Source organism: Hyalella azteca, unplaced genomic scaffold (genome assembly GCF_000764305.2).
Source record: "Hyalella azteca isolate HAZT.00-mixed unplaced genomic scaffold, Hazt_2.0.2 contig5888, whole genome shotgun sequence".
Classification (NCBI taxonomy): Eukaryota; Metazoa; Arthropoda; class Malacostraca; order Amphipoda; family Hyalellidae; genus Hyalella; species Hyalella azteca.
Window position 1 is genome coordinate 98361 of NW_025936066.1, and position 26761 is coordinate 125121.

The 26761-nt window shown below is 37.3% G+C and overlaps 1 long non-coding RNA gene across 1 annotated transcript; it reads left to right on the plus strand.

Annotated features, from left to right (window-relative positions):
* Positions 1–26761, plus strand: LOC125177937. Its single transcript, XR_007156721.1, has 3 exons — positions 1–357; positions 25353–25466; positions 26569–26761. It is a non-coding gene; the product is annotated as an uncharacterized LOC125177937 (long non-coding RNA).

The window sequence follows — 26761 nt, forward strand, 5'->3', positions numbered from 1 at the left end:
TTGTTTTCTCTAGTCTTGCATTGTCCACCTTCAGTGTTCAAGCAATTTTAATTAAAGATTTAGTTTGTGAATTATTTTCAATTTTCTTGGCTGTAAGATGAAGTTTCTTAAACAGCATCTAGAGGAGAATATGATTGTATATTACAAAATTTGAAGCATCTTGACAATTCTATTGTTGCAGTGAAAACAAAAACCAGTTTCGTCTCACGACGAAAAGTAGGGACTATAGCTATTTAGGCTCGACATGGCATTTTAGGCGGAGGGAGGCAAGCAGGAAAAGGAAGATTAGATCGAAGAGAAACTTGTCAGCCAAAGTAACCATTCCGAAGACGAGAAAATGCATACAAGAAGCAATCGGTAAGTGTCACGTACATCGACGCAATCAGCAAGTTTTTATGAAGGATTGGTACACAAAATTCGCAGGTTTCCTTCGATAAAAATTATTTCGATTATGTTAAGTGAAAAGTTTCAGCGACTGCAATAAGTATTCGTTTGACATTGCAGGTAACATTCAACAGGAATAAAGATTTCTTGTGTCCTTTGATTATCTGTTCACGCCATTTATCAGTAAAGGGTTCTTTTGCGTAAAGCTGTTATCGAAAGTTCACAAATTTATTACCTATTTGGAGACTTTTTTACCACGTTTTTCTTAGCTTCGTTTCGTGTCTGTCTGTCTGTCTGCCATCAAAAATTCAGACCTTAATTTAGAGCTCTTCTGAACATCCTAGAAACTTAAAATTTGGCATGCATGCTTATGCTGCCTAACAATTCAAGTTAACATTTAATAACAATAACATTTAAGTTATGTAAAATGTTATGTAATGTTATGCAGGAGTAAATGTTTTTCTTTTTTGTCCGTTAAGAAAACGTATTTTTTATTTTTTTTATTTTATTTTTTTCAAGTTTTAAAAGTTTTTGCGGTTGCGAATCTACAATTGTTGATTGCGTCAGAAGTTACGTTTAAATATTGCCATGTCTTAGAGACTATCGAACAATTGTCTTTTTATACAGAGAATACAGGTTCAGGAAATATATGTATGTTCGAGTAAGAAATTTAATCAAAAATATTTTACCTTCATTCTTGAACACTTTCCATCTGGGCGTCTATAAGAACTGTTAATGGATCTGTGCTTTTTCCGTAAAATTCTAAATAATCGGGCAAGTTGCACAACCGTTTTTAGAAATTTATGCAAAAGCACTTTAAGATTCGTTTTACTAGTATTAATTGTTGTATTTATCCATGAGTAATTTTTACTGCCAGCCGGACGTCAAACTTTTATTTCATTAGGATATCAAACAAACCGTTTAACGAAATCCGCGCACCATCAAAGTATGTACTGGACTAACGAACGTCAAGACCTTTAATGAGTCAATCTTTGCAGAACAGAGCTGCTAATTTTGATATTATAACATTTATATAAAACATGTTTACTTTTTGAATAAGCTTGGCTTTATATGTAGGTGTCTTGACGAGCACCTCAATGGACGCTAAGAGGCAAACCGAACCCTGTTTTTTTAAAGGAATCTTCTTTCTTGATCATGGCGAGGCCGAGAAGACGTTTAGAGCACCACGCTGTAATTTACGACACCACTTTGCCAGTGCGTTATTGCGACCATTATTTGTCTCCTCTCGAGCTCGCCGAGTCGGGGAGGTTGCGATCGAGGGGTTGTGAGGGAGCGTTTGTGGGGGAATGTTTGGGAGGAGGCGTGTGTGGGAGAATGTGAGAGCGTTTGTGAAGAAAGGTTAGGGAAAGAGTGTTTGTGAGGCAATTTCTGGGAGGGGGCGTCTGTAGGAGAATGTTTATGAGAGCGTTTGTGAAGGAATGTAAAGGAAGAAGTGTTTGTGAGGGAATGTTGGGAGGAAGCGTTCTGAAGGAATGTTTGGGAAGGGATAAAAAATTCAAGAACGGAGCTGATGTCACTGATCTGCCTAAATTTTTTAATGTTTGATAAAAAATTCAGTTCGAACATAAATACTGTACAATAGTTCAATGTGACATTCCATTTGCAATTGACAACATTGCAAGTTTTAGTTTTAAGGTTTTAGTTTCAGGTTTAGTTTTAATGTTATCGTTTCATTTCTAAATAAGTTTTATTTTCAATGCGCCGGCAAGTTTGAACACTGATCAATCGACAATTTCATGTTAAAAACTGGCAAATCCATCTGCGTGCTAAAATATAAAAGTTCAGATTTTAGTTGCCTATTCTGAAATTTAAGAAACTTTAGCGCTAACACTTTTTCTGGACCTCATCACACGTGGATGTGCGAATGGTTTTATGGGCGCAACTCGACGATTTTTTTATCCGGTAATGACTTTATTGGTGCGATGAACTTTAAGGCCTGATCGCTTAACTGGGGCAGCTGCCATCGTTTACCTCGGCCTTACATGCCTTATTTTTTTATTTGAGTATAATAAGACGACTCAATTAATTACGATTATAATTTTGTATTTTCGAGTGCATGAATAGTGCGACTTAATTTTTCGTAACCATTATTCATAATCGAGTAGTGATAAGGGTCATATTTATTTCATTTATTTAGAAGTAATAAGGGTCATATTTATATTTTCTCGATTAGCTGAAGAAAAATTCGCTGATCATCCTTAATGTAGTTATTGTAGTACCTCATCTTTGTATTAGGCGCATAATGGCCGAGATATTTGATATCCTATTAAAACGAATACGAAATTTTTCATGTCATTCCAATAATTAAATAATTTTTCCATCGTCAAAGGAGCCTGAAAGTCTCTAGTTTCCTCTTCATGCGTATTGTATATTACACAACAAATAGACTATTATATTCGAGATATCTGTATGACAGCCATAAAATATTCAGTGTTTAAATGCATACACTAAAACGATTTTTATCCCATGTTTACCATCGATTCGATCAAGTCGAATACAGGAACGTTCATAATTGCATTCTATTCAATGGCAAAGAACAATCAATTTAGCGTGTATTAAATCTTATCACAACAATAATCCAGTGGAATTTTAAAATATGCCGTTTTTCCTCTAATTCTGAAGTGTCGTTGAGTTATATATTCTGTGCGGTATACGTGTCAAATGTTCAAGGATTCTAGATGCTTTTGGTTCACTTGAACTCTACATATGAGCACATGCTCTCAATGCTGCTATATTTCTGGGCGATAGTCAACCTACAATAAATTCAACATGAACGACATGATGACTTTAATGATCACCACATGAACGACATGATGACTTTAACGATCACCTCATTAGTACTGCAACACTAGCCCAGTCATCAGGCGAGGGAGCTGTCCTCACCAGAGGATGTTTGTGTGAATTTCACAACTCTGAATTTACCCAGAATTCATCTATAAGCTTCATTCGGGATATTCGATTAAAGATTGACGGATCACCAAGTTTTGAAACTACGAATTAGACTGCAACAAATTTGCTTATAATATTTTTGTTGTACAGGTTTACATATTTTGAAGAAACATGTTAACAAGATCGTTCAAATTTCAAAATTGCCCTCGAGTGTTGGTGGTCTTCATTTGCTCTCTTGATGTGATCAGATGACCATTGGTATTCTAGCGCCACATTATGTGGATACGGTCACTAGTGAGTGCATGCCTTGCATGTGAATATAACATATAAATATAAATATATATATGTATATTTATATAAATATACATAAAATATAACATATATATATAAATATAACATCAACACATCTAGTGATGTGTTGGTGATTGTGGTTTCATGGCTGGCTTATGAATAAGGTTCATTTTTATTTAAGCTTTAAATAATGCAAGCCAATCATGAATTTTTTTCTTATCTATGAAACAAACATTTTTTTGTAATTCTGCTATGCGTTATCTAGGATGTCGCTATATTTAGCTTATTGGAATCAGCTCTGTTAGTTTAAAATCGCACGCTAAATTGTGACGGGATCCTTAAATATTTATATTATTGATGAATTAAAAAAAAAACAGAAAATGTCAAATTATGAATAAAACGGATTCATTTTTTCTTATATGTGAATAAAAATTAGACAGCTTCAACTTCTATAGAGCATACAATTTTTTAACTAATGGATATCGTTCATTGATACGTTATACGAAGAAAAACACGCTCAGGTGAGGGCTATTCGACCAATATGAGTACTTGAAAAGTTTTATTCAGTACTTGAAAATTTGTTATTCCCTTGCATGGAATTATTATAATTTTTTTACTATCTGTCCAGTTTTCGTCATCATAATGTATCCTGACATACCGGGCCATTAAAATAATTAGAAGGAACACTTGTGAACCGCAAGAGTGTGGGGTTCAAAGGGTAAATATGGTTTATTTTTATTTAGGCTTTAAATAATGCAAGCCAACCTTGAATTTTTTTCTTATGTTTGAAACAAACATTTTTTGTAATTCTGTGATGCATTATCTAGGATGTTGCTATGTTTAGCTGATTGGAATCAGTTCTGTTAATTCAAAATCGCACGCTAAATTGTGAAGGGATCCTTAAATGTTTAATTTATTGATGAATTAAAAAAATGTCAAGTTATGAAAATAAACGAATTCATTTATGCTTATATGTGAATAAAAATGAGGCAGCTTCAACTTCTATAGAGAATACAATTTTTTAGCAAATCGATATCGTTCATTGATAAGTTTTACGAATAAAACACGCTTAGATGAGGGATATTCGACCAATATGAGTATTTGAACAATTTTATTCAGCCTGGCATGGAATTTTTTTTTATTTTTATTATCTGTCAAGTTTTCGTCATCATAATGTATCCTGACATACCGGGCCATTAAAATAATTAGAAGGAACACTTGTGAACCGCAAGAGTGTGGGGTTCAAAGGGTATACATGGAAATTATTAATATATGACACTTCGAAATTAGAATAGGGAAAGTTTCTGTTATCTTTAGATTGAAATTGATTTCAAAAACATGAAATCGAAGATTTGAAAGTAGGAAACTTCAGCATCATCTAGCAATGTTAATGTTTAGCATTTAGATGTTATGTTGAGCATTTCAATGCTAAAAATTACATTCGATGTTTAGTTTTTAGCAGTGTCAATTTAAAAAAGTTCGATCCTCCATTGAAAAAGTCGTAGGAGATTGAAATTTTAAAGCAAAATAAAAATATTTGACAATCTTTCTGTAGTCTGCATAATATTCGTCATTTTTGGTTTGAATCTCAATTAATGCATTAACTACTTTATATTAAATAATCTATGTTAAAAACGATTCCACAACACAAGTGCTCGACGACGTGTCAGCCTTTGTCACCCAGCCGAGGACTGGCTTTGACGATTGCTATTGATTCACATTCATCTGCATGTACATCGTGATTCATGCAATGTATGGATATTAATGGAGTTATTCTTACCGTACGTGGTGTGTTGCATTGGATTATACTCTACATAGGAACTTTTGAATTAATTCTGTTGACGTCTAAAACATGAATATTTTATTGCACCGCGTCTTTCAAACTCTGTTCTTCTTTATTACACTATACGCATGGGTTGATTGAATTTTTTCACGAGTTTTACTTGATTTTGCATGATTGATTCAGCTTCAAAACTATACATCATTTGAATAGAGTTTATAAAAGTTGAAGTTTAGGAATTTTCAACAATTATCAAAATTTTGCAGATTATAGAGTGGTTTTCGAATAAAAATTGAAACACGAACTATAGGTACTTATATCATAGTCGAATGATATGACACCCAATTTGGGTAATTTTGATAGAGTAAGTTATAATGAAGCGGTCTAGAAAATTAGAGAATATCATTTATGTTGTACGTAATAATCGCCTAAAGTTACGCTTTACCTAGTAATGACTTCTAAATGAAAAGAATGCTGTAAATCTTCAAACTGTGTAGTAGTGTTTGAAAAAGTTTTATAAGAACTTGAAAATTATGTCAAATACCGGCAACGATTATCATCGATTATCGTAACCCAACGGATGCATCATAAAAAAACGACAAAAAAGGAGTTTATTTCTTGTAGCTGTGTAATTATTTAGACAGTGACATTAAAAGTAGCTTGGCGATAACTATCAAGTCTTGTAACGGTAGTGAATCCTTGTCTTTATCAAAAATATAAATATGGCAATTTGAACGCTTTCTAGGCGTTCATAATATTATATTTATTTCATTTCCAGCTGCAGAATATTGTGATTTGCAAAGGTTTCATTATCAAAAGATAACAACTGCTAAATAATTCACAGTATGTAGATTGCACAAATCTTTTTAAAATTAGCATGTTTGGCACTACAAGGCATTGTCGTTTCAAATTGTATCGTTTATCGAGTGGTCAACCCGACAGGCATGTGACGATACTGTGAATGAGGTGCTGTTATTTTTAAGCTAATAAAGCTACTTCTGAGTTTTTAACTCTAATTTAGATTTTGCTTGTGATTAATTAAATATCCCAGAGTTTTTACGAGGTTAATTTAAATAATTTACTTGTAAACGAAATTCTACAAATGGTATTTATAGAAACGCTGTTGAAAGTCAGTATTATTTATTTCTAGGCATTAGACTGGGAAAGTCTTCAAGAGTTGATAAATTATATATAATCGACCACTTTCATTGACGATCGATCGCCTTCTAACACCTGTGAAACTTGCTATAAATAGCGTGTGTCATGTAGATGGACTTCTCTTGTAGAACAACAGCGCTGGTTCCCTATATGAAAAAATTGTCATCGCCTGCAAAGAAAAATGTCTAATAATTCTTGACTGTTCGGTCAGGGTTGCCCTATCTTTAAAATTTCTCCTTTCAACTTGAAAGGAATAATGTATTCGAAAAGGTTAACTGCTCCATGCCTCAAACACGACTATTTTTAGTTCATTCCATTTTGGATCCCTAAGAAAATGTAGCATTAAAAAATTTATGAAATTTGCAGTACATTCAACCAGCCGCCTCCCGTCCCCAAAGTCAGTAGAGCTCTGCAGTCCACATAATGAGGCTTTCTCGGAGGTCGTCCAGCGAGACGGCACCTTCATTCAGTGAGCTTAATTTACTGTCCATAATTAATGCCTCGCGTTCAACTGTTCTCTTCCAGAGCTGCTCTAGCTTACCTTTGGACGAGCGTCTGCATGGCTTGTTCCTTCGTCTGAAAAAAATTATCATACGTGTATGTGGTTCCTTCGTGCGTTCTAGCGAGGTGTTGCGTTAATTTTATATGTTTATGGTTTTGAAATGTAATCAGTAAAGTGGTGTGTCTCCAGTCATTAGTGTTATAACGGTCACGTAATTAATTCTTACCAGTTATATTCAAAGTAAGTTAACAGCACCAGCGATATTAAAAAAGATGACACTCACGGTAATTTTTTTTTCATCACCCGATTTAAATGTGTGATTGTACTGCGATGATTGAGTTGTTGACATGCCGCTGCACTTCTCCGAGCTTGAGCTCCCGAGAATAATTAAATTTTCACAGAATTCTTTCCCTAATTTTTAATGGATTCCTTCGTATCAAATTTTATGTATGGATGCTCGTACACGTAAATTTTTTTGCGTGCTCTGGACTATCACGCAGTCCATTGCTACGCGTTTTTCCAGCATTAGTGTTGGGAATATCTACTCGTACGTAGAAATTATCCAACACGTGGGATTACGCAAACTGCAAACTTATACGAGTCGCTGATTTAGGAGCGCCATATATTTCAGCGTGGATCACGGCCGCCTGAGCTTTTACAAAATCAGTTCCTGGAGCGAGCTGTAAAATATCAGGCAACAATGCAGCTGAGAATCGCCCTTCTTATCGTAACAGATCTTTGAACAATAGAAGAGCTCTGATGGTTCGACACGCTGATGATCTGACAATATAAAGAGAGCAAGCGTTGACTCGCTCAAGTAACTTGCCCTTAGGATGTCGGAGCATCAAGGTATTGAGAGTCTTCTCCGTCTCAGGAAGAGAAGGCGTGAAAGAATCCTCTCGTCTCGTCGAACGAATCATACCTTGAAAACCTAGTTGTGCATACCTATGGTGCGGATGAACGTGAATGAATTAGTATGTAAAAATGTTTATTGAAAGAATTGCCGAACCTACTTTCGGACGGTTTTCAAATCAAAAATTTGTCATGCCTCCCAGTTAGTTGAAAATTTTCGTTATATCATGCCAGTCATACGAAATCTAGTAATTCAAATTATTACAATCGATGCATACTTCGTCGAACGAATCATACCTTGAAAACCTAGTTGTGCATACCTATGGTGCGGATGAACGTGAATGAATTATTATGTAAAAATGTTTATTGAAAGAATTGCCGAACCTACTTTCGGACGGTTTCCAAAGCAAAAATTTTTCATGCCTCCCAGTTAGTTGAAAATTTTCGTTATATCATGCCAGTCATACGAAATCTAGTAATTCAAATTATTACAATCGATGCATACTTCGGCGCAAGATTCTTTACTTAATTTCAATTTGATCCCAAATGAAATATGAGAATTAATTAGCGGGGAAAATGTCAGTAAAATAATACAATGACATGTAGTTCCGCCGCGAACACACCCCTAGAAGACACACACTTTAAAAGCGTATAGAAATTAAGACCGAAAGTCAAACGTCGTCGGTACACGGCGGCCACAGCGCAGCGCTGAAAATCGCTGTCTGTAGACATGATAATTTGCAGTGAAGTCTCGACCGAAAGCTCGTCGCATGAGGCGCTGATGAAAGGGCTATTAGCGCTTTATGGATGTCCAATTATCAGAGATGGATATTTTCGAGTTAATATGGCTGCCTCAAGCCATGGATACACGAGTTATATCCGAGGCTGCAGCGAAGTGGCTTCTCCATCCAGCAGGTCGTGGCTCCAAATGAACCTTGAATGACTTAATCACTGTACTTGACGAGTCGTTCGACATCAGCTTATCCCAGGCAGCAGTGAAAACCATTCATACAAGAATTTTTAGAAATTTTTTTCATAAATGCACCAAATGGGAAGGTCGCCGCGACATCAAGCACACAATGCTTCGGGAAAAAGATTGCGTGCTAATGAATCTAGAAAGAAATGCTACCGGTGAAGGTTAGTCTCTAACTCAACTTATTCGTATTTTAAAATGAAATAATCCATATTAACTTATACACTTACTGACCTGAATGGCTTGTGAACTCAAAACTGTTAACGATAAGCAACAACACTAAATCCTCGACGTTTTGTCTTTGGGAAAACCATTAATTATTCATCAATAAGTTTGACATTATAATTCCAATCGTCAACCAAACGTTTTTTATAAACCTAATCCTCATTATATACCTAATCATTTTACATTTGCTAAGAAGGATATAATTTTTCCAAGTCTCTTATGCATCAAATAACCTAGCGGTCACTTCTGAACCTGCATTCTAAGCTCGCATTTTATTCGCTATGGTTTCATCGCAACAAAAACGCTTTCGTGAAGGAAGTCAACGGACCCCGATGAGTCAAACGTGCTGCTCCGTGCACTAGTGACGTACATGTATATATGAGTGTGACCGCTAGTGCTCAATTATTTCAATTAATGACGCCTAACCGAGTCTTCTGTGACACCGTCACATGCGACGCTCGGCTCACGTTCCCCGACTTCCTAGCGCACTAATTACCATTAAAAATTCACAAGAGCTCACAAAGTGCAGCGACTTGTGACTAAGTTGACTTAAATTATTCGGTTTCATCAACTTGTTTTCCTGGCCGCAATTTAAAAATGCAAATGAAAAACTAACCGCAAAAAATGACGCATGTCAACAGGAATAAAATATAGAGCTTGATAAAAATTTTCGAATATGTTCAATCACTTTTGTACATTATCATTTTGATTTAAAAGTTGATTTTCACCGCCAAAACATGATCACAATTCTTATAAAAATATATGAAATAACTTCATGAAAAATAATTGTCAAAGTTTCTTATTTAGTATATTACACTCTATGTACGAAACGGATTAAATTTTCGTGCTTGAGCTGCGTACCGGAGATATCAATAATATGAAAAAACATTGCTTGGAAATTTAGCAACGAAGATCAGATGTTTGAGAAAACCACCCACCCGCAAAGAGTGGGCCGCCTCGTCTACTACTTCAACACAAAAATTAATTATTCTTTAATTACAGAGGTGCTACGCTGCCGAAGCTCTTAGGCGCCTTCAGGCGTGGCGTGCTTGTGAACCACAAAAAATTACAAAACATCCACGCTTTTTAATTGTGGCTACAGCTTATCAGTGCGAAAATGTTGAGCTGAAGCACGAAATGTTGAGGAATCCGATTGCGTGAAATATGTTGGAAGTATTGAATGAGTTTAGGCTGAAAAGAAAAAAGAGGGATTGTATTAGAGTTCTGCATCCAGCGCAAGATAAAGAAAAGAGATGACTTGATAAGAAAAAATCTTGATCATATTATTCGCAAAATATCTCGTTGCGGAATTAGGTTTCCGAATTTGGCTTCATCTAATCATTGAATTCATCTCCGTGACAGTAAAATTTTACAGTTAAAAAATTTATAAATCAACGAATCTTAGAATTAGAACATTCTTCACTTCTAACGATTAATGCAACTATAAAGCTACGCACCTTTTATATATCTAAAACCAATATAAATCGCTGCGGTTGATAAATGTCCGTAAATATTCTAATTTCAGGTGCCGCAGAGATTTAGCTCGTATTTTACGTACGGTTCATGAGTGCTGAAATTTTCAGGGCGCCTTGTAATGGTAGCTGTTAATTGTTCAAACTATTAGGCTAGTTTAATGTTCGAACATGCGTGTTCTCGAAATGCTTCTTATTTTATATGTTTCTAGTATACTCCTATGTATCTAATCACTATTTTAAAAGAAAGATACCTTCTGTTATGTTCTTCCACCGTGTCTTCACCGATTTTCACTCAGTGCTCATCTATTTCCTCAATCATTCAATGCTGGCTTAAAAAAATCTTAATTTTGGAAAATTGTGTTCCTTCTTAGAATGGTAACTTGTTCTGAGATTATATAAGAATGCAATTTTTTTATGATGCATCGTATTTGAGAAATACGTAACCTATTCATTTCACATGTTACTACTACCGAAATTAATGGACCTGTTAACTTCAATAATATCAATTTTGATAAATAATGTTTATAAATTTTGGTGCAAAACAAAATAATCAGAATGTCATTCTACAGGCTTTAGTGTGTGTTCTTTTAAAGCCCTTTTTTGTATCTAGATAAGCTATATAGAATATTCCGGGATGCCACTGATGAAGCTGTATAGAAGCCGAGGAAACTTGATTTAAGATTTGATTTCTTTACCACTGAATATTTATAGCTTGCCGTGAACTGAATTTTTCATACGGTTATTTGTTCATAACTCATGTCGCGGAATAGTAAAAACTTTTACCCTCAAACAAAAAAAATCACATTTATTCGTAAAAATCGTACCTTTTTTTAGTGCAAACTTAATTAATTGTTTTCCATTTGAAGTGTTTTGTAGTTTTTATACCATTATCAGTATCTCATTGCACGTTTCAAAACTCGTAGATTATGTAAATCATGCAAGACATCACACTTTTGCGCTGTTCGAACACGTTACTTACGCAGCATGTTTGGATGCGGCTCTATCGTATTATAATTTAAGTGCTCTAGAAGTTTTCCATTTTGTATCTCATTAAATGTTATATTTCGTATTTCTATATCAAATTAACCATTTTATTAATGCATTTTATTTTGTTAATTTTTATAATATGGTTAAATTAAATGTTGTTTTGAGCTTTATACGTCACCCGTAGTGAAAATAATAAATCTAAAATGACAAACTCATATTCTACTGCTTCACTATAAAAAAATCTGAAGGATATTCGCGAAATCGAGTCACCAAGTCGTCGCCTACGGTGGCCGTATCTTCCTCTAACAGTCCATGTTGAAGACGTCTTACAACTCCTGCAATGTCTTCGACATGCGAACATTTTCGACGGCTGCCCGCCTCATGTCACACACTAAAAGTATCCCTGGAAATTACACCAAGAAGGGACAAATAACATCGTTTAGCGAAGTCGTTGCAACAGACGGTGTCATTAACACCGGTAATTGATCAATTTTAGTCCCAGAGAAGGACCCCTGTTCGTTGCCGATAATTTAGGCTTGTCGCCGTGAGAGAACACTTCCATGTGTACCGCCGGGCATGGTCTGGAAGCATGGCTTCGTTGGAGATCCGACAGAGGTGGTCTCAGCTCGGTGAAACTCGTTCTTATTCCGGATAACTAACGCGGATATAGGACTCAAAGTTTTTTCTACGCACTTCCATGCTGAAAAGTTGCTTTACTTTAAAATTGCTTATAAGGTATTTAAAAATTCTGCCTGAGACTTTTTTTTTCGGGCGAATTCCGGGACGTTTGGAATAAATATCGGATGTTAATAAATAGGGTTTGAGTGAGTGCATTTCTTCATGTATTAATTAAAATTTGTCTGATTGTTTTTACACGTCATGATTGGATCTGTAAAAATATAATCTATTTGTCATATACTTTTTAATTTGCATCCAAATAATCTTATACAAACGAGTAACATAGGAAATACATTTTGTTAATTTCTTGCACTTGTGGTCAAGTGGTGATTGAAAACAGGTATGAATTTCAAATGCATCCATGCAAAAATTTACACCGAACACACACGGATGTATGGTTTCATCATGACAGTTCTCAGTTTCTTATTTAATATCTCTAACACATGCGCGAGAAACGACACCTTTTCTTTCTGCTCTCCTCCGTTCACAATCCGAGTGGGTGGGTGTTTCAACCTCCGTTGATGGATGCATCCTGAAAAGTGAAATAGATTCGAGCTCGGTGCATGTGTTTAGTACTCAGACTCGTCTCAATGCGTGGCTCCCTCTGTCAACGAGCAAGTGTTGGGTTTTTGTAGAGCTCTAATCAATGGCTTGGTAAACTAGCAGCTCACGAAGTCTAATGTGCGCCGTTCAAGATGTCGTAGCTGAGGGTGGCCTAGCTGGCAACCCGGCTTGTCTGTCTGTATGAAAGATGCTTGGTTAAGTTCATTTGTCCATTCAAGCCTGAGTGAATATGCGCTCTGTATAAGAAGCCAGGTGTAACTACTGGCTTACGGTTCCTGATAAATGAGCTACGGAACTCACCGTTTTGGAAATTTTGTCTCCAGCCGCATAAGAAAAAGCTTCTGTTATTAATTTATGGAATATTTTAAGCAGGCGCTCTTACATAATATCGGTGTGAGAAATTAACTTATACCATATTCAGTGGACAAGGTATAAAATGAAATTGTCCTGATTTGCTACTTTTTATCGAACAAAATATCAACTTTTTTTTGACAGGTTATGCACGTGTTGGTGGGTGATGTTCTATGATGTTGTCACATCAGCATTAGTGCTATTCGGCTTCGGCCAACCCTATCAGACGGGTTTTTACTTAAAAATTGAAAAAGTTTTTTTTATGCCTTTAATTCACATTTCCGTTTGTTCTGTCTAAATTTAGTCTACGTGGAATCAAGATTTATCACGGTTGTTCCTTCACTCCCACGACCAGTCAAGTCTCGTCGATAAATTTTGAGCGTTTCGGTTCCGGTGCGATTGCCAGGGAATTTCAAGCTGAGTCTAGTACGAGCATGGGAAGTTTTGGGATCTGTCGGAAGAGTGTAAGTATGCTGAGGCTAGGTGGCGCACATCAGTTACCGTAAAGTGCTTTTCTATGGCCCAAGTTGCACTCGACTGACTCCCCAAGTGGTGCACCCAACCAGCGTTTAGCTTTGTGCTAATTACCACCCCGGAGCCTAATGACAGAGCTGCCAAGAACTCCGTATAGAGCTCCGCCGGTCCGCTGAGCTGTCTCGCTCTGTAATGTCTCCATGCATCTTGTGGCTGACGATTACATTTCTAGCGAAGTCGACACGCTTACATCTTATAACTTTGAAACATGAAAATACGAAAGGAAATTCGAATCATTCATAAGTAACTTCAAAGCATCTACCCGTCAAATATTATCGAATTCTTAAAAAATCTTCAAAACATTGGAAATAATGAAATTAATTCTGATTTGATCATATCATGTCGTAAAACCTGTTCGCAACTACATGTAAAGTGACCCAGATTTCGGCAACCAGAAATAAGTTTTCAATAAGTTTCATATTGGTTTCTATCTTTTTCTTCCCTGAGAACCACTCCCCTCACGGCGGCAAGTGTAATGCTATTGAGGCAATGAGACATACTCTGGTACGTGTGACATGCCAGAGTAATATTGTGGTCACGCTTGATGTCAGGACGCCTGCCGCCCTATAAATCGAGGGACAGTTATTGCTTTCCAAAGATTGCTTCAGATACTCGAATTCTACACGCTCCAAGATTGTCACTGCACATGTGTTCTAGGTTTGTTCGGTGTATGCTGAATTGTAAATAAATTTTGCTTTACGAGTCAAAATAGAAAGCTCGAATGTTTTAAAGGCAAGCGATTATCAAGGAATTTATTTTTGTTTTAATGTTAAGCGAGCGGTTCGAAAATGGAAAGTAGTTTATGCAAATAGTCTAATAATTTGTGTTGCAGTTTTTTAGCTTGTATAATCTCTTTATTTTTGTGGGTGACGCTAATCTGATAAATGAGATTAGTCTAATCACGTTAATTTAACAAATTCACACAAATAGTATAATAAATTAGATCAGTCACCCAATGTTTTGAGGCACCCTACACTATATATCGATAGAGTTCGAGTAACTCTTCGGTAGTTGGTATGCAAAGAATCACATATTCCCTTTTAAAATTGAATAATCTTTGTGTGTTCAAAATTAGGATACGAGCCTGCTGTATCCACTATCCATAATTTTAAATTAGGATTTATTTATCGAGTTTTGCCGGAGATTTTGATAACGATATATGAGACTACTCCTGAGCCCAGCCACCCCAACGTGACGAGCCTGCTGTATCCACTATCCATAATTTTAAATTAGGATTTATTTATCGAGTTTTGCCGGAGATTTTGATAACGATATATGAGATTATATATACTCCTGAGCCCAGCCACCCTAACGTGACGAATTTGTAGATGCGGGCCGACGCGTAGACGACTGGCCATTTCTGACCAAAGTCGCTTATCCTCTCATCAAATATGGATGAACATTCATTATTCAAAGTAATATACAGATCAGGAAGTTCTCCCGAAGCTGCAATATATTATTCTGGCACATATATAAAGCGGAGTTGAAGAGTCTTGATTTCCGAGTCTGTCATTGACTTCCAAAAGTTATGATGATTTTTTCTTGTTATGGTGTTTATTGCAATTTGCCGTTATTAATTACTGTTAATTCGTGACTCGCTCATAGCTATATAGTCCTAGTATCTGAATTAGAATATAGTTCAATTCTACAGGATTTTAGAATTCTCTTTCCTTGCATTTCCTCTGCCTTAAAATTCAACTGAAAACTCGACAAAACGTGAAGAGAGCACCGTAAGCCGATGAGGCTACCGCTGCTGCAAATATTCGCTTGCCGCCGTAATACCGAATGCCACTCGCAAACCTATTGGAATGTCGGCCAATTTGCCATTCTTCGCATTATTCCCGTTGGTGGATTCCCAGATTCCCGCCGTGACGAATCCAGTAGCCCACGGCTCCGCAGATTACCAGAGAGCCGAGCGAGGACCATCACTCACAGAAATGGGGAAACATTGTCCCAAATCGAACCTCTAATTGCTCATATGTGTGCTATTCTGAACCAGTTTGGGTAAACAAAAGAGCCCATCAGTGCTACGTGCAAAAAGTGTGTCACTATTTGGGCAACATGGCACTAATGTTTATGAGTGCACCCCGAGATCGCTTATAGCTGCCCCGTGTGCTCTGCGAGGTGGGATGCATATTTCTGTTGTATCCCAAGGATATATAATTTTTTTTATTCATCTGCCACAGCTATGACGAGCGATAAATTCAGTTTTGTAGTTATGCCTATTTAATTTGTTGATTTAAAATGTTTGAATAAATTTAAAGCGCCTTGAATAATGCAATAATTAATTTTCTTTAATTTCAGTTCATAGATTCTGTTTTTTTTATGTTTGTGGAGTCATAAATAAAAAATTTATGTTATTTACTGTTCATGCGTGAAGAATTCTTTTTGTTGCTATCGTATTTTAAATTGCCGTCCTATTGTTGTAATAATTTTGCTTAAAAACAAAAATATTCATACGAAATACATATATAACAATTTCGAGCAATATTCTATTTCGTGTAGAATTTCCTATCCTATTAGTAATGTTTGTTTTTTAGAAACTATGAATCCTTAAATTTTCTCGCATCACTTGACAAATTTTGCATTCAGTTCGGCGCTTTAAATTGTATAGATTGTCAAGATTCACATAAAGACTTGAAAATCTTCACTTGAATCATTTAAAAAGGCTATGTGACATTAAAAAAGTTGCTATGCATGACTGGAATATATGGAGTGAATCGTATTTTTAATCGCCCAACCAATAGCATTTAAATTTGAAGAATAAAAGGGATTATCCATATAAGTGATTTAATACTTGATTTTAATAGTTTAAAAAATGTTATGATTCAAAACCGCTAAAAATGAGAACAGTCTGAAACTTGAGCATTTTTGTAGGTGTACACTGAAAATCTATTAAAACTACTTCGATTCTTAGCAATTGTAGATCTTGCTGCAAATTGTACTCAGTCTACTTGCATCTCCACTGATCGGGTGATTATAATTTTTTCAAGTAATAACGTACCACCATATTTTACATCAAAGTTTGTTGGAACCGCTTCTTTTCGGTAAACCAATTTTTTTCTGCAAGTAAACTAGAGGCGGGCGGCCAGTCAGCAATGAGTCTCGAAGGACCCTATCGTTGCCTCCGCTGGCCTGACTTGTGTATTTTCACAGTGGATTGCTTCTGTCCTTCGCAGGCCTTCCTCGTGATCGTAAAGGCCGGCCTCAGTGTAACTGTTTTCCTTTCCAGCGACACCAACAATGGCCTGTCGAATTAAAGCTGCGCCGCTAACTCGTCACTGGCAGCGTCGTGCGTGAGTGGGGCTGACACAAGTCATCTGCACTACACCAATTACGCATCCTGTAGAAACTTCTGGGACCGAGTTTTTCTCACTTTCTTTTCATAGTTTCTTCAATGAAATAAGATATGTGTAAAATAGGACATAACTCTAAATGCTGTGCTGTCTTTCTGTAAGAGAATTAATTTAATTCGACAGGCCACATCAGTCGGCGACCAGCCACATCAGGCCTACTCTTTAGCGCCGGCATCACTACGTAATTTTATGTTATAAATATACACACTTTGGTGGCATTCTGGGGTACGTGAAGTAAAACTACTACTCGTTGCAAATACTTTTAACTCAGCGAAGCATATATGTTCAATTATTACTTTACAACTACTAGTATCCGTTTAACACCAACAATGGCCTGTCGAATTAAAGCTGCGCCGCTAACTCGTCACTGGCAGCGTCGTGCGTGAGTGGGGCTGACACAAGTCATCTGCACTACAACAATTACGCATCCGGTAGAAACTTCTGAGACCGAGCTTTTCTCACTTTCTTTTCGTAGTTTCTTCGATGAAATAAGATATCTTTAAATCAAGACATAACTCTAAACTCTGTGCTATCTTTCTGTAAGATAATAATAATTTATATAAATATATACACTCCGGTGGCATTCTGGGGTGAGTGCAGTAAAACTACTATTCATTGCAAATACTTTTAACTCAGCGAAGCATATATGTTCAATTATTACTTTACAACTACTAGTATCCGTTTAACCTCGTCCTCGCTGCACAATAATGCTCACGCATGAATTTGCAACGTATTTATCGCAACATGTCTTGCCTCTGTCTTTACAAGCAATATCCCTAAGTCGGAGCCACAGATGCAATATCTCGCGCTTAGAGTCTTGACTGCGACAGCATCGCAGCTGGAGCTCCAACGACAACACCCATTGGCTGAACCACAACTTCAACATTTCCAGCTAAAAGCTATTACAACTCAGCCTCGTGTTGGAGTAACCGAGGCGCAATTTCTTAGCCAGAGCAACAACAACATCATTTCTTAGTTTAAGCTGCAACAGCATCGTGTTTTGGCTAGAATAACATTGGTAACATCTTTTGCTGAAGTCACAATGGCCTCATCCCTTGGCTGGAGCAATAACAGCAGCATTTTTTAGTTGAAGCTACAGCGGCAACATCACTTGACTGAAGCCACCGCGGCAACATCCCACGGCTGGAGCCACAACGGCAGTATCACTCGGCTGGTGCCACAGCGGCAACATGCCTTGGTGGAGCCACAACGGTAACATCCCTCGCTGGAGCCATAACAGCAACATCTTCCCTCTCCTAAACGTTTCGTATTGTGAGGGTCTGTCTCAATTTTCCTGTCGACTTGAGCTGTCCCGACCCCCTACACTCTCTCGTCGCCCATGACAATTCGTTTGCTGTGTCCTGGTTTTCAATAAACCTTCTATTTTTGGCTTCTATCTAGCATCAAGAAATTGGCATGATTCAAAATGTAACAGTTGAAAAAATATTGTTTTTGCTTTTTTTTGTGTCTCCCTCTTGTGTTCGCGGGGTGTGCGCGAGATTTTTCGTGCCTTTTTTTTTTTTTTTTTTTTGATGTTTTTTTTTTTGGTTACTCACTTTTTTTCGTTTTTTTTTTTTTTTTTTTTTCTTGCTTTTCTTTTAACTTGGCTTTTTCGCCCGGTTAAACCGGCTCCTCGCACAGCATCGGTCGGGCAGAAAGAGAGGCTCAGCCGTGGCGCCTGGAGGCTTAGGACATTAGAAGTCGATCAGACTCACTCGACCAGCTGATTCCTTGACGTTGCTGACCCAGCGAGCCCTGTGGCGGCGCTACCAGAAACTGCACTCTGCCTGGGATACGGCATTGGAACACAGATGATGTAGTACCACTGTCCCCTGGCCGATTATCGACCTGTTCTCTTGCCTTCTATGTCGCACAGGGACTCATGCAGAAGATGTAGGATCACAGTCTCATGGTCGATCAGAGTCACTCATTTGAACCTGATAGAAATGTGACACGGGTACTCTGAAGTTGTTGGATTACAGTCCTCTGACCGACCGTAGACGTTCCCTATAACCTGCATTTTTGCCTGGAATTCGGAACAGGGGCACAGAAAATGTAACACCTCTGTCTGCTGGTCCTTCATCAACGCTTCTCGATTAAGGATGGAACTCGCTTCCAGATTCGAACAAATTGCTAAATTGTTATTTTGAAGTTATGCTGCATGCAGTTAATTCACTAGTGATTTAATATGAATTGTAACAGTTTTCAAATGCAGGGGCATCATTCGTTAATAATCGTGAAGCATCTTATGCAACGAGATGCAGGAGAAATTGCATTTAAATTTTGAACCGGCTGATTTGTTGAAAAATATGTTGGCATTACTTATTTACTTCGATGAGATGAGAGCCCAATTGAATTGTTTGTTGTTTTAGTTTATGTAGAGTTTCATTCTCCAAATCAATATAATGTTGTCGCCAGATCTAGTCGCTTCTGGCGGACGTTAACATGCATGCAGACCAAAATCAGCCATGGAAGTTCCGTAACGTTGCGGTATTTGAAGGCAAAATCTATTAACAAGATTCCAGCAAGCGTGCTCTGAAAACCCTGGCGGAGTTACAGGCAGCTCAAGCCCCAATTCAAACCAATTTGTATTCATTGGTGGCCTACCAACAGGCGCCTAAAAGCCAGAGAAAATCAGCTGAAGATCTCCAATTGGGTTGGTAAGTCTATCGTGAGTAGCCAGTCATGCGGAAGTTGGTAATCCTACAATTTAGAAAAATTCGTTTAGCTTCACGCTGCCTTACAGGGTGAGAAAGTTCGTATCACCCATGACGTTCAATTAGCATTGCTACCCAACTTGGAAATTCTGTTAATTTGTGATGTTCCCGTCTTCCGTTCTAGTGATTATGTGAAATTTTTGCATTTGTGATTGTACTTTTATGTTGTCATTTCCTGATTACTAATAATAGTTTTTAAATAGGATAGTTCATAAGACACTTTCATGTGCCATCTCCCTGCAGGACTTGAAATATTAAGCAGTTCTTCATCCTTCAAACATGAAAACGTTTGTTCATGTCGATTAAATGCGAATTTTTCAGACTGAAGCCATAACTCGGGGATCTCGATTGTGTAATTTTCAACCTGCATCAAATAAATTTTTAAATTTAACAGCAAACAAAGTATACATTTTGATGAGAGGTTTAAATTGAATTTTTTAATCGCGGTACGTTCGATCTGTCTGCTTGTCTGGTGACAGACGAACAATTTGAATATAGAAATACCACTTCGCATCTGTATATAGAGGAAATCGATTGCTTGGACTTGCTAATAAAAAATTTAGAAAATGTGACTTCGAGTTACTTGTTAGTGCCAAGATGTACTTGCATAGATTTACAAAAACTAAGCCTATAAGATTCTGAAAATAACCTCTGCGCTGCCCATAATGTACGTGCTGTCGATAACATTCATTTTACATTCAAACTTTAACGACCAAGCAGTTCAAAGCTACGAGGGTTTGAGAACAATCCAGACCAGTGGTTAAATCGGCGTAGAAAATGACAAACATTTCATAAGTGGCTTTAAAAACATATAATCAAGTTAAAATGTTAAACATAATTTTCGTTTTTTTTTGTATCACAACTAAAAGGGAGGCTCCAGTTAGTTGATCAATTCTTTTTTTGCCTTGGATAATACCAGATGGAATACATCCAATTCTCTGGATTCGATTAGCTATTACCATTTCATACAAAAATTGAAGAATTACTAACTGTTATGTGTGATAAGCATGATATTCTAATTGGAGTGTCGCTCCAAGACTTGCTGTCGGAGAATTGATGTGAACATTTGTGTTCTATAGCGTGAAGTTAGCTTGTATAATATAGCATGCAACTGATGATTCTATCAATGTAGAAAATGATTAGGGGTACATGCAGATAGAGTACTTGTACATAGATTAAGGGTACTTTCCGGTTGGAATTTATGTTTTTCTAGAATTATTGTGCATTGAGCACTCGCGCTACTCGACTAAATCGTGATTTCCGACTTTTAACATTACAACTGTCCACTTTTTCCACTTACCGTTACAACTGTCAAAAATTTGCATATAACGTTGTAATATTCTTTGATCTTTGACATATAATCACGACTTTTCTAAATGAAAACAAAATGTCGGTTATTTGATCAACGGTAGAATAGAATCTCGATGCTAACTTTAATGAAGAGGATTTTCTGATGAATATTTTAGCGTTTAGTACAAGAAGTAATTTTTTGAAGATTGTTCTAATGAAATCGTTATTTTAGCATTTTGATGGAATTAATTCAGAATAAATTGCGCGAAAAACGAACTTCAGAATAGAATTTATTTTACCCCTTCAAAGATCAATTGATGTTACGCCTAAAAAGTCGATACAGTAAATATTCGCGTCTCTCTAACGTTGTCGCCGAGACGTCGTACGTATTGCAAGCGCCGAGGAAACATCGGGTGCGTGAACAGTGTCGCGTTTAGCGCGTTCGTTGCTGCGTGACGCACTCGAGGCGCGTCTAAAAACCTCTTGAATGATCGTCCTCGGCACAACAGAAGCCTTGTGCCCACTGCTTGACAGCGTGTGTTTTCTAACTATAGCAGGAATACGTGAGAAACTTAGTTTGCCTCATGCCTTGAACCAATTTTATTCTTAAAAAAATTTTGTTCATTCAAAAGTGTGGAAATGGTATGCTTGTGAGGCCTTGAAGTTGAGTGACATTTTTCAAGATATTCGACAAAATTAAATATCCGGTGATGAATTATTGGTAGACTCAGTTCTTAATTTACTACCATTTTCAGGTCCGTTATATTAGTAGAGGTACGCGTTATAACTCAGGTTGGAACTGGTAAGTCTTGACTGAGTTTCGAATTTTTAGAACTCAACAAGCTATACATCAATCTACTGAATTACTTTATCGTGGATTCTAACCAGGCCAGCGTGCGTCTCGACTGCGTGCCACCAAAGTAGATGTCATCAATCAAGTTGATGTTGTTCGAGTAGTACTGACGAGACTATCAATTTTTATGCGGGATGGTACGAGATGGCTTTTTATTCGTTAATACAGCATGCAAAGCAGGAAGTACCTCAAATTTTTGAGACATGCTAGTCTACGCAACATGTTTGCTTGTGTGACTTTTATTTCTTTTAAAGAATTTTGTCTTGAATTTTTATCAAGTTTTCAGTGGGATTGCTTTGGTGTCTACGTATGGGAAATTGATTTATGGATGTTGCTCAGTGATAGATCATAAATTTATTGGGAAGCAACGTAGGCGACAGCCCTTTCATAAATATAGTTATGTCACAAACTTTTTTTTTTAAATAAATTACGGTTATTATATCTATCAGAATTTCATAATTCGAACGTATCAGAACCGAACGTTTGGGTAGGTCAAGATAAATTTTTGCTTAGGTCTCTGACGCAATGATGTTCTGACTTAGCGCGTTAATTGTTCTGTTCTCGCCTCATAGTGCAACAATTAAGCAGACCACCGTGACTGCGATTGCCGGCCAACTAATCACGTTTCTGAAGCATATTTGACTTTATCTTGATCGAGTGGAGGCACGTATAAACACGTGCTGGTAAAAACGTTTCTTTGCCACCGCCTCTTTACTATCAAAACCTTGGTGTCTGTAACAGTCGATCCGTCAAGCTACTGCTACCTGATAAGAAAGAAACAAGCGCACAAAGACCATACAGATTGTGCATGGTCTTAGCGGAAGATCCTTCAGAATAAAGATCAGATCTGACAACGACCTACCGCATCACACCTGCAAGATGCCCTGCTGCCGCTGCCTCATTCTGTTTTTCCCAACGTGAAAAACGCTGGGCAATTTGTCGCTGCGATTCTATAATTATTGTAAGTCCATCTCACATATTCTGAGAACAATTCTCGCNAGTTGGCGTATTTTCTGTTTGAACTGCATTCTTTCAGTCTTTAATAAAGATTAAACGCATACGTTGACTATTCTGAAATCAGTAAAATACGCTCCGGACTTTATCCAGCACCAATCCTTGATGACGTCATCACCTCCCTTTGCTAAATGTTAAATGAATTTTATTTTCACGACAACCTTCCTCAAATTTTCAGCAGAATTTCCGCTCATCTTCCTCGACAAAAAGTGTTGTCATAAACTACAAAGATTTCTTCTTATATTTTATCGGTTCACTTCCGTTTTAAAAGGGAGGATAATCTGAGCGTACTTCTACCCTCCACGTTTGTGACGTGCGTCGCACAAGACCCCTTCTCAGTCGCCCGTCTTTCATTGTGCCTTCCGACACTCAAAAGCCATTAATTCAATTTCTGAAGTTCATAAAGTCGGCGACCCTCCGCTAATGCCCTTAGGCGGCGCAGGGTCTGTTTTATGTGCGTATTTTCTAAACGATATACCTCAATTAGGTTGCTAGTGAGCGCTGGCACCCATCTGCATATACTAGGCCGACTCCGTACGCATCTTCCCAGTTCGTAGATCACCAGCCGTGTTTCCGCGCGTCGTTTGAGTGCGCCGTCGTCCAATTGATGCATCCATGCGCCATGAACTTTACGTCTTTTCAATGCTCGATATACGTTTTTTGATGTGGTTAAGCACCGGATATTTGGAGCATATCAAGTATATTTAGAACTACACATTCATGTTCTTGGATTAATGTTCTCGATGGTACCATGCAATACTATTTAAGATGTATAGCTTGATGATGCATGTACGGTTAATGATTGTTGCTTCAGAAAAAAATGCTCAGAAAAAATATATGAGTCATATTCATCAAAGTATTTCCTCTACGTAGCACAGGTTTGCCCCTTTTTAAAAGGTAAATTGGGTCATTCGTACTAATTTATACGAGTGTGAGATGCGTGGACTTCTGTGTACCACTTCTATGATGTGGTGATACGCGCATTGCGGCGTATCAAGCAGGTGAAAGGAACGCTACTTTGACAAGAAATGCCATCATTGACAAGAAATGCCACATGCTCCTCGATTCGCTAAATAGAAATACTCTACCAGACTCTTTTGGGTTCCATAACAATTTTGAGTTTGTTGGTCGAGTTTCTCAGTTGCCGTTATCTGTGTTGCGCTTCTAAAATTACTTTTCAATTACTCTAAGCCATTATATACCCAGAATGGAGTAAATTTTGAGAAGGTCAACGGATAAATTATCAATATAAAGAAACACAGATAGTATACGACCTAATTGAATCGATTATATAGTATTATAGTATTGCTGTGTGGAGATCATCGAGGTATTATTTGATAAATTTGTGGCCGAATTCTGAGTGCTTTGGAATTATTTAGCCCTGGTGCTAATTACTACCAGTAACTTCATTATTAAGTTTTGGCTTTCATTTAGCTATTTTTATAGACAATGATGATCAATCTCATACTGCATTTAGGCTGAATTTTATGAACTTAAGCAATTTTCAATGCATATAGTCTCCAAGAATTAAAAGATGTATGTACAGGAAAATGTCAACTACAATCGTTATTTTCGATCCCTATTTATCCATTTGATAAACTTGGAAACATCAATTAATGCGCAGAGTGAAGATGAATTCGACACGGGTTGAAAAGTAAAGAACGACTTGAGTGATTTAAAGTTGAAAACGCAACCATTTCATGGTTTCTCTTTTTTGAAGAAAATGTTGTGATACTTGACTAACTTGTGATGATATTTGTCTGCTGCAGTGCATCATGCGACAATAGGATCATCTTCATTTTAAAACTCATTCATTGCACAATTTACAAATTCTTTTCTATGGTATGTATCGCTGGCCTTGTGACGATATTGGTCTGCTGCAGTGCATCATGCGACAACAGTGAATTATGTAAGTATCAGAATCATCTACAGTTTAAAGCTCATTCATTGCACAATTTACACATTCTTTCCTACGGAAAATATCGCTGGCCTTGTGATTATATTGGTCTGCTGCAGTGGATTATGCAAGTAGCAGCCTTCACACGCGGCCGACGGAGGGACGGACATGTGCGGAAGTAGTCCTCCTAATTGATGACGCGCAGTCTGGAGTTTCGGCTTACGCATGGAGCCTGCGTCTGTACGCCTGCATGGAGAAGGTCCTCGACGTTATTGATTTGCCAACTTGATGGCCCAACTGAAATTGTCACGAAGTCGAGAATAAATGAGAATAATAAATGTTTATGGTTTGATCTCAAATTCATTCGTGCTGTACAACCCCGAAATGATGAATTTTTGTTAACATCCAAAATTACGGCGAATAATATTCTCTCGCTGTCCTCGCTGTAAATCAATAACATATGCTTTAGAAATGACGTCAATTTTTTTACTACGGTATTTAATTTGTTTCATAATTATGGTTTATGATAGTAAACCATGTTCAACGTGATAAAACTTGCAGGTTTTGCGACAGATTCGTAGCTAATGTGCTTCTTCTTCAGCGGCTGAGATGTATAAGGTCGAGCGGGCAGCTGAATCACGTTCAATTAATCAATCCCTACGGCAGGGATCTGGGGTAAGATGTTCTCCCTTCAATCTTTCCCGCTTATCGCTTGATTGACGATAATCAATCTTATGCAAGATAAACAAACTGCTTGGGTTTCAAGTCGCAATTTTGCCTTAAAATTATCTATCATTATCGCAAATGTTATTGATATTTTTATTACAATTACTAAAATTATTCAGCGAAAATTTTTAATTTCAATTAATTTATTGATATAATCAGTAAAATAGTCCGGAAATAATATGCCAAGATTTCGGTGTCTCCAATTTTAACACAAATTGAGATGTAAAATAATTCTTTCCCGCTCAGCTGGAATAGCTTGTATTTACTCTGAAATCGGGACATCATTAACTTGTGAGACATTTATATTTCACATTAAGTATTAAAAATCATAAATTGTATCACGAAACACGTATGCTTGGAATCAACCCTGGAGAATTTTATTAACCTTCGTAAAGAGGAAAGCGTAAGTGCAGGGGAGGGGGGAGCTGTTCGTGGGCGGCCTGTGAATTATTGGCAAAAGTGTTCCTCTTGGGGAGGATGTGGGGAGTTGGAGGTGCGATCATGCACAAGAAATGTGAAAAATGGTTGGACTCTGGTTGTTGGGCGGCGGAGCTTCGTAAAGAGTTTCTTGCTCAAAAAACAAAGTGGTGGCAAAATGTCAATCAAAATTTTGAATGCACCACTAAAAATTGTTTAATTTCTTTTATAGGAGCTGATTATTTGTTGCTCATTTTTAGTGTCTTGCATTCCATTCGTTGCCCAAAATTTAACAGTTTTACTATGTATTACCTTATATAGAAAAGTTTTCTCTTATGTCCATCTATTTATCAGTAGAGATTCACGTAGTTTTTTCGGTTCTTCTTTTTTTGTTCAGTGTAGTTTGTTAATGCTTTTTATTTTTCTTTGAACATCAATCTTCTTCTCTTCAATCATCAGACATCAAATTGAATTTTACCTCACTTCTATGAAATATGCTCTGCGTAGAACCTTTTCGTCCCCATTCACTTAATAGAAATAATATATTTCCTTTTCTGGGATGGAAAGTGGTACCGAGTACAACTTCCTCCCTCATCCTCATTCATCCAGTGGAAGTAATTCATTTCCCTCTCAGGGATGAAGGCCGTACGTCAGGCAGCCTGCCGCACTTCCATCTCGTGCCAATGTTGCTCTTCCGCTGTACGACAAATGCGACACGTGGCTTACGCGCCAATATCGGACGACGATAAACAATCCGCATCACGAACAAATAAATCAGGAACCAGTCTGAGGAACAGAAGATTGATCAGGAGTGTCAATTAATGTAA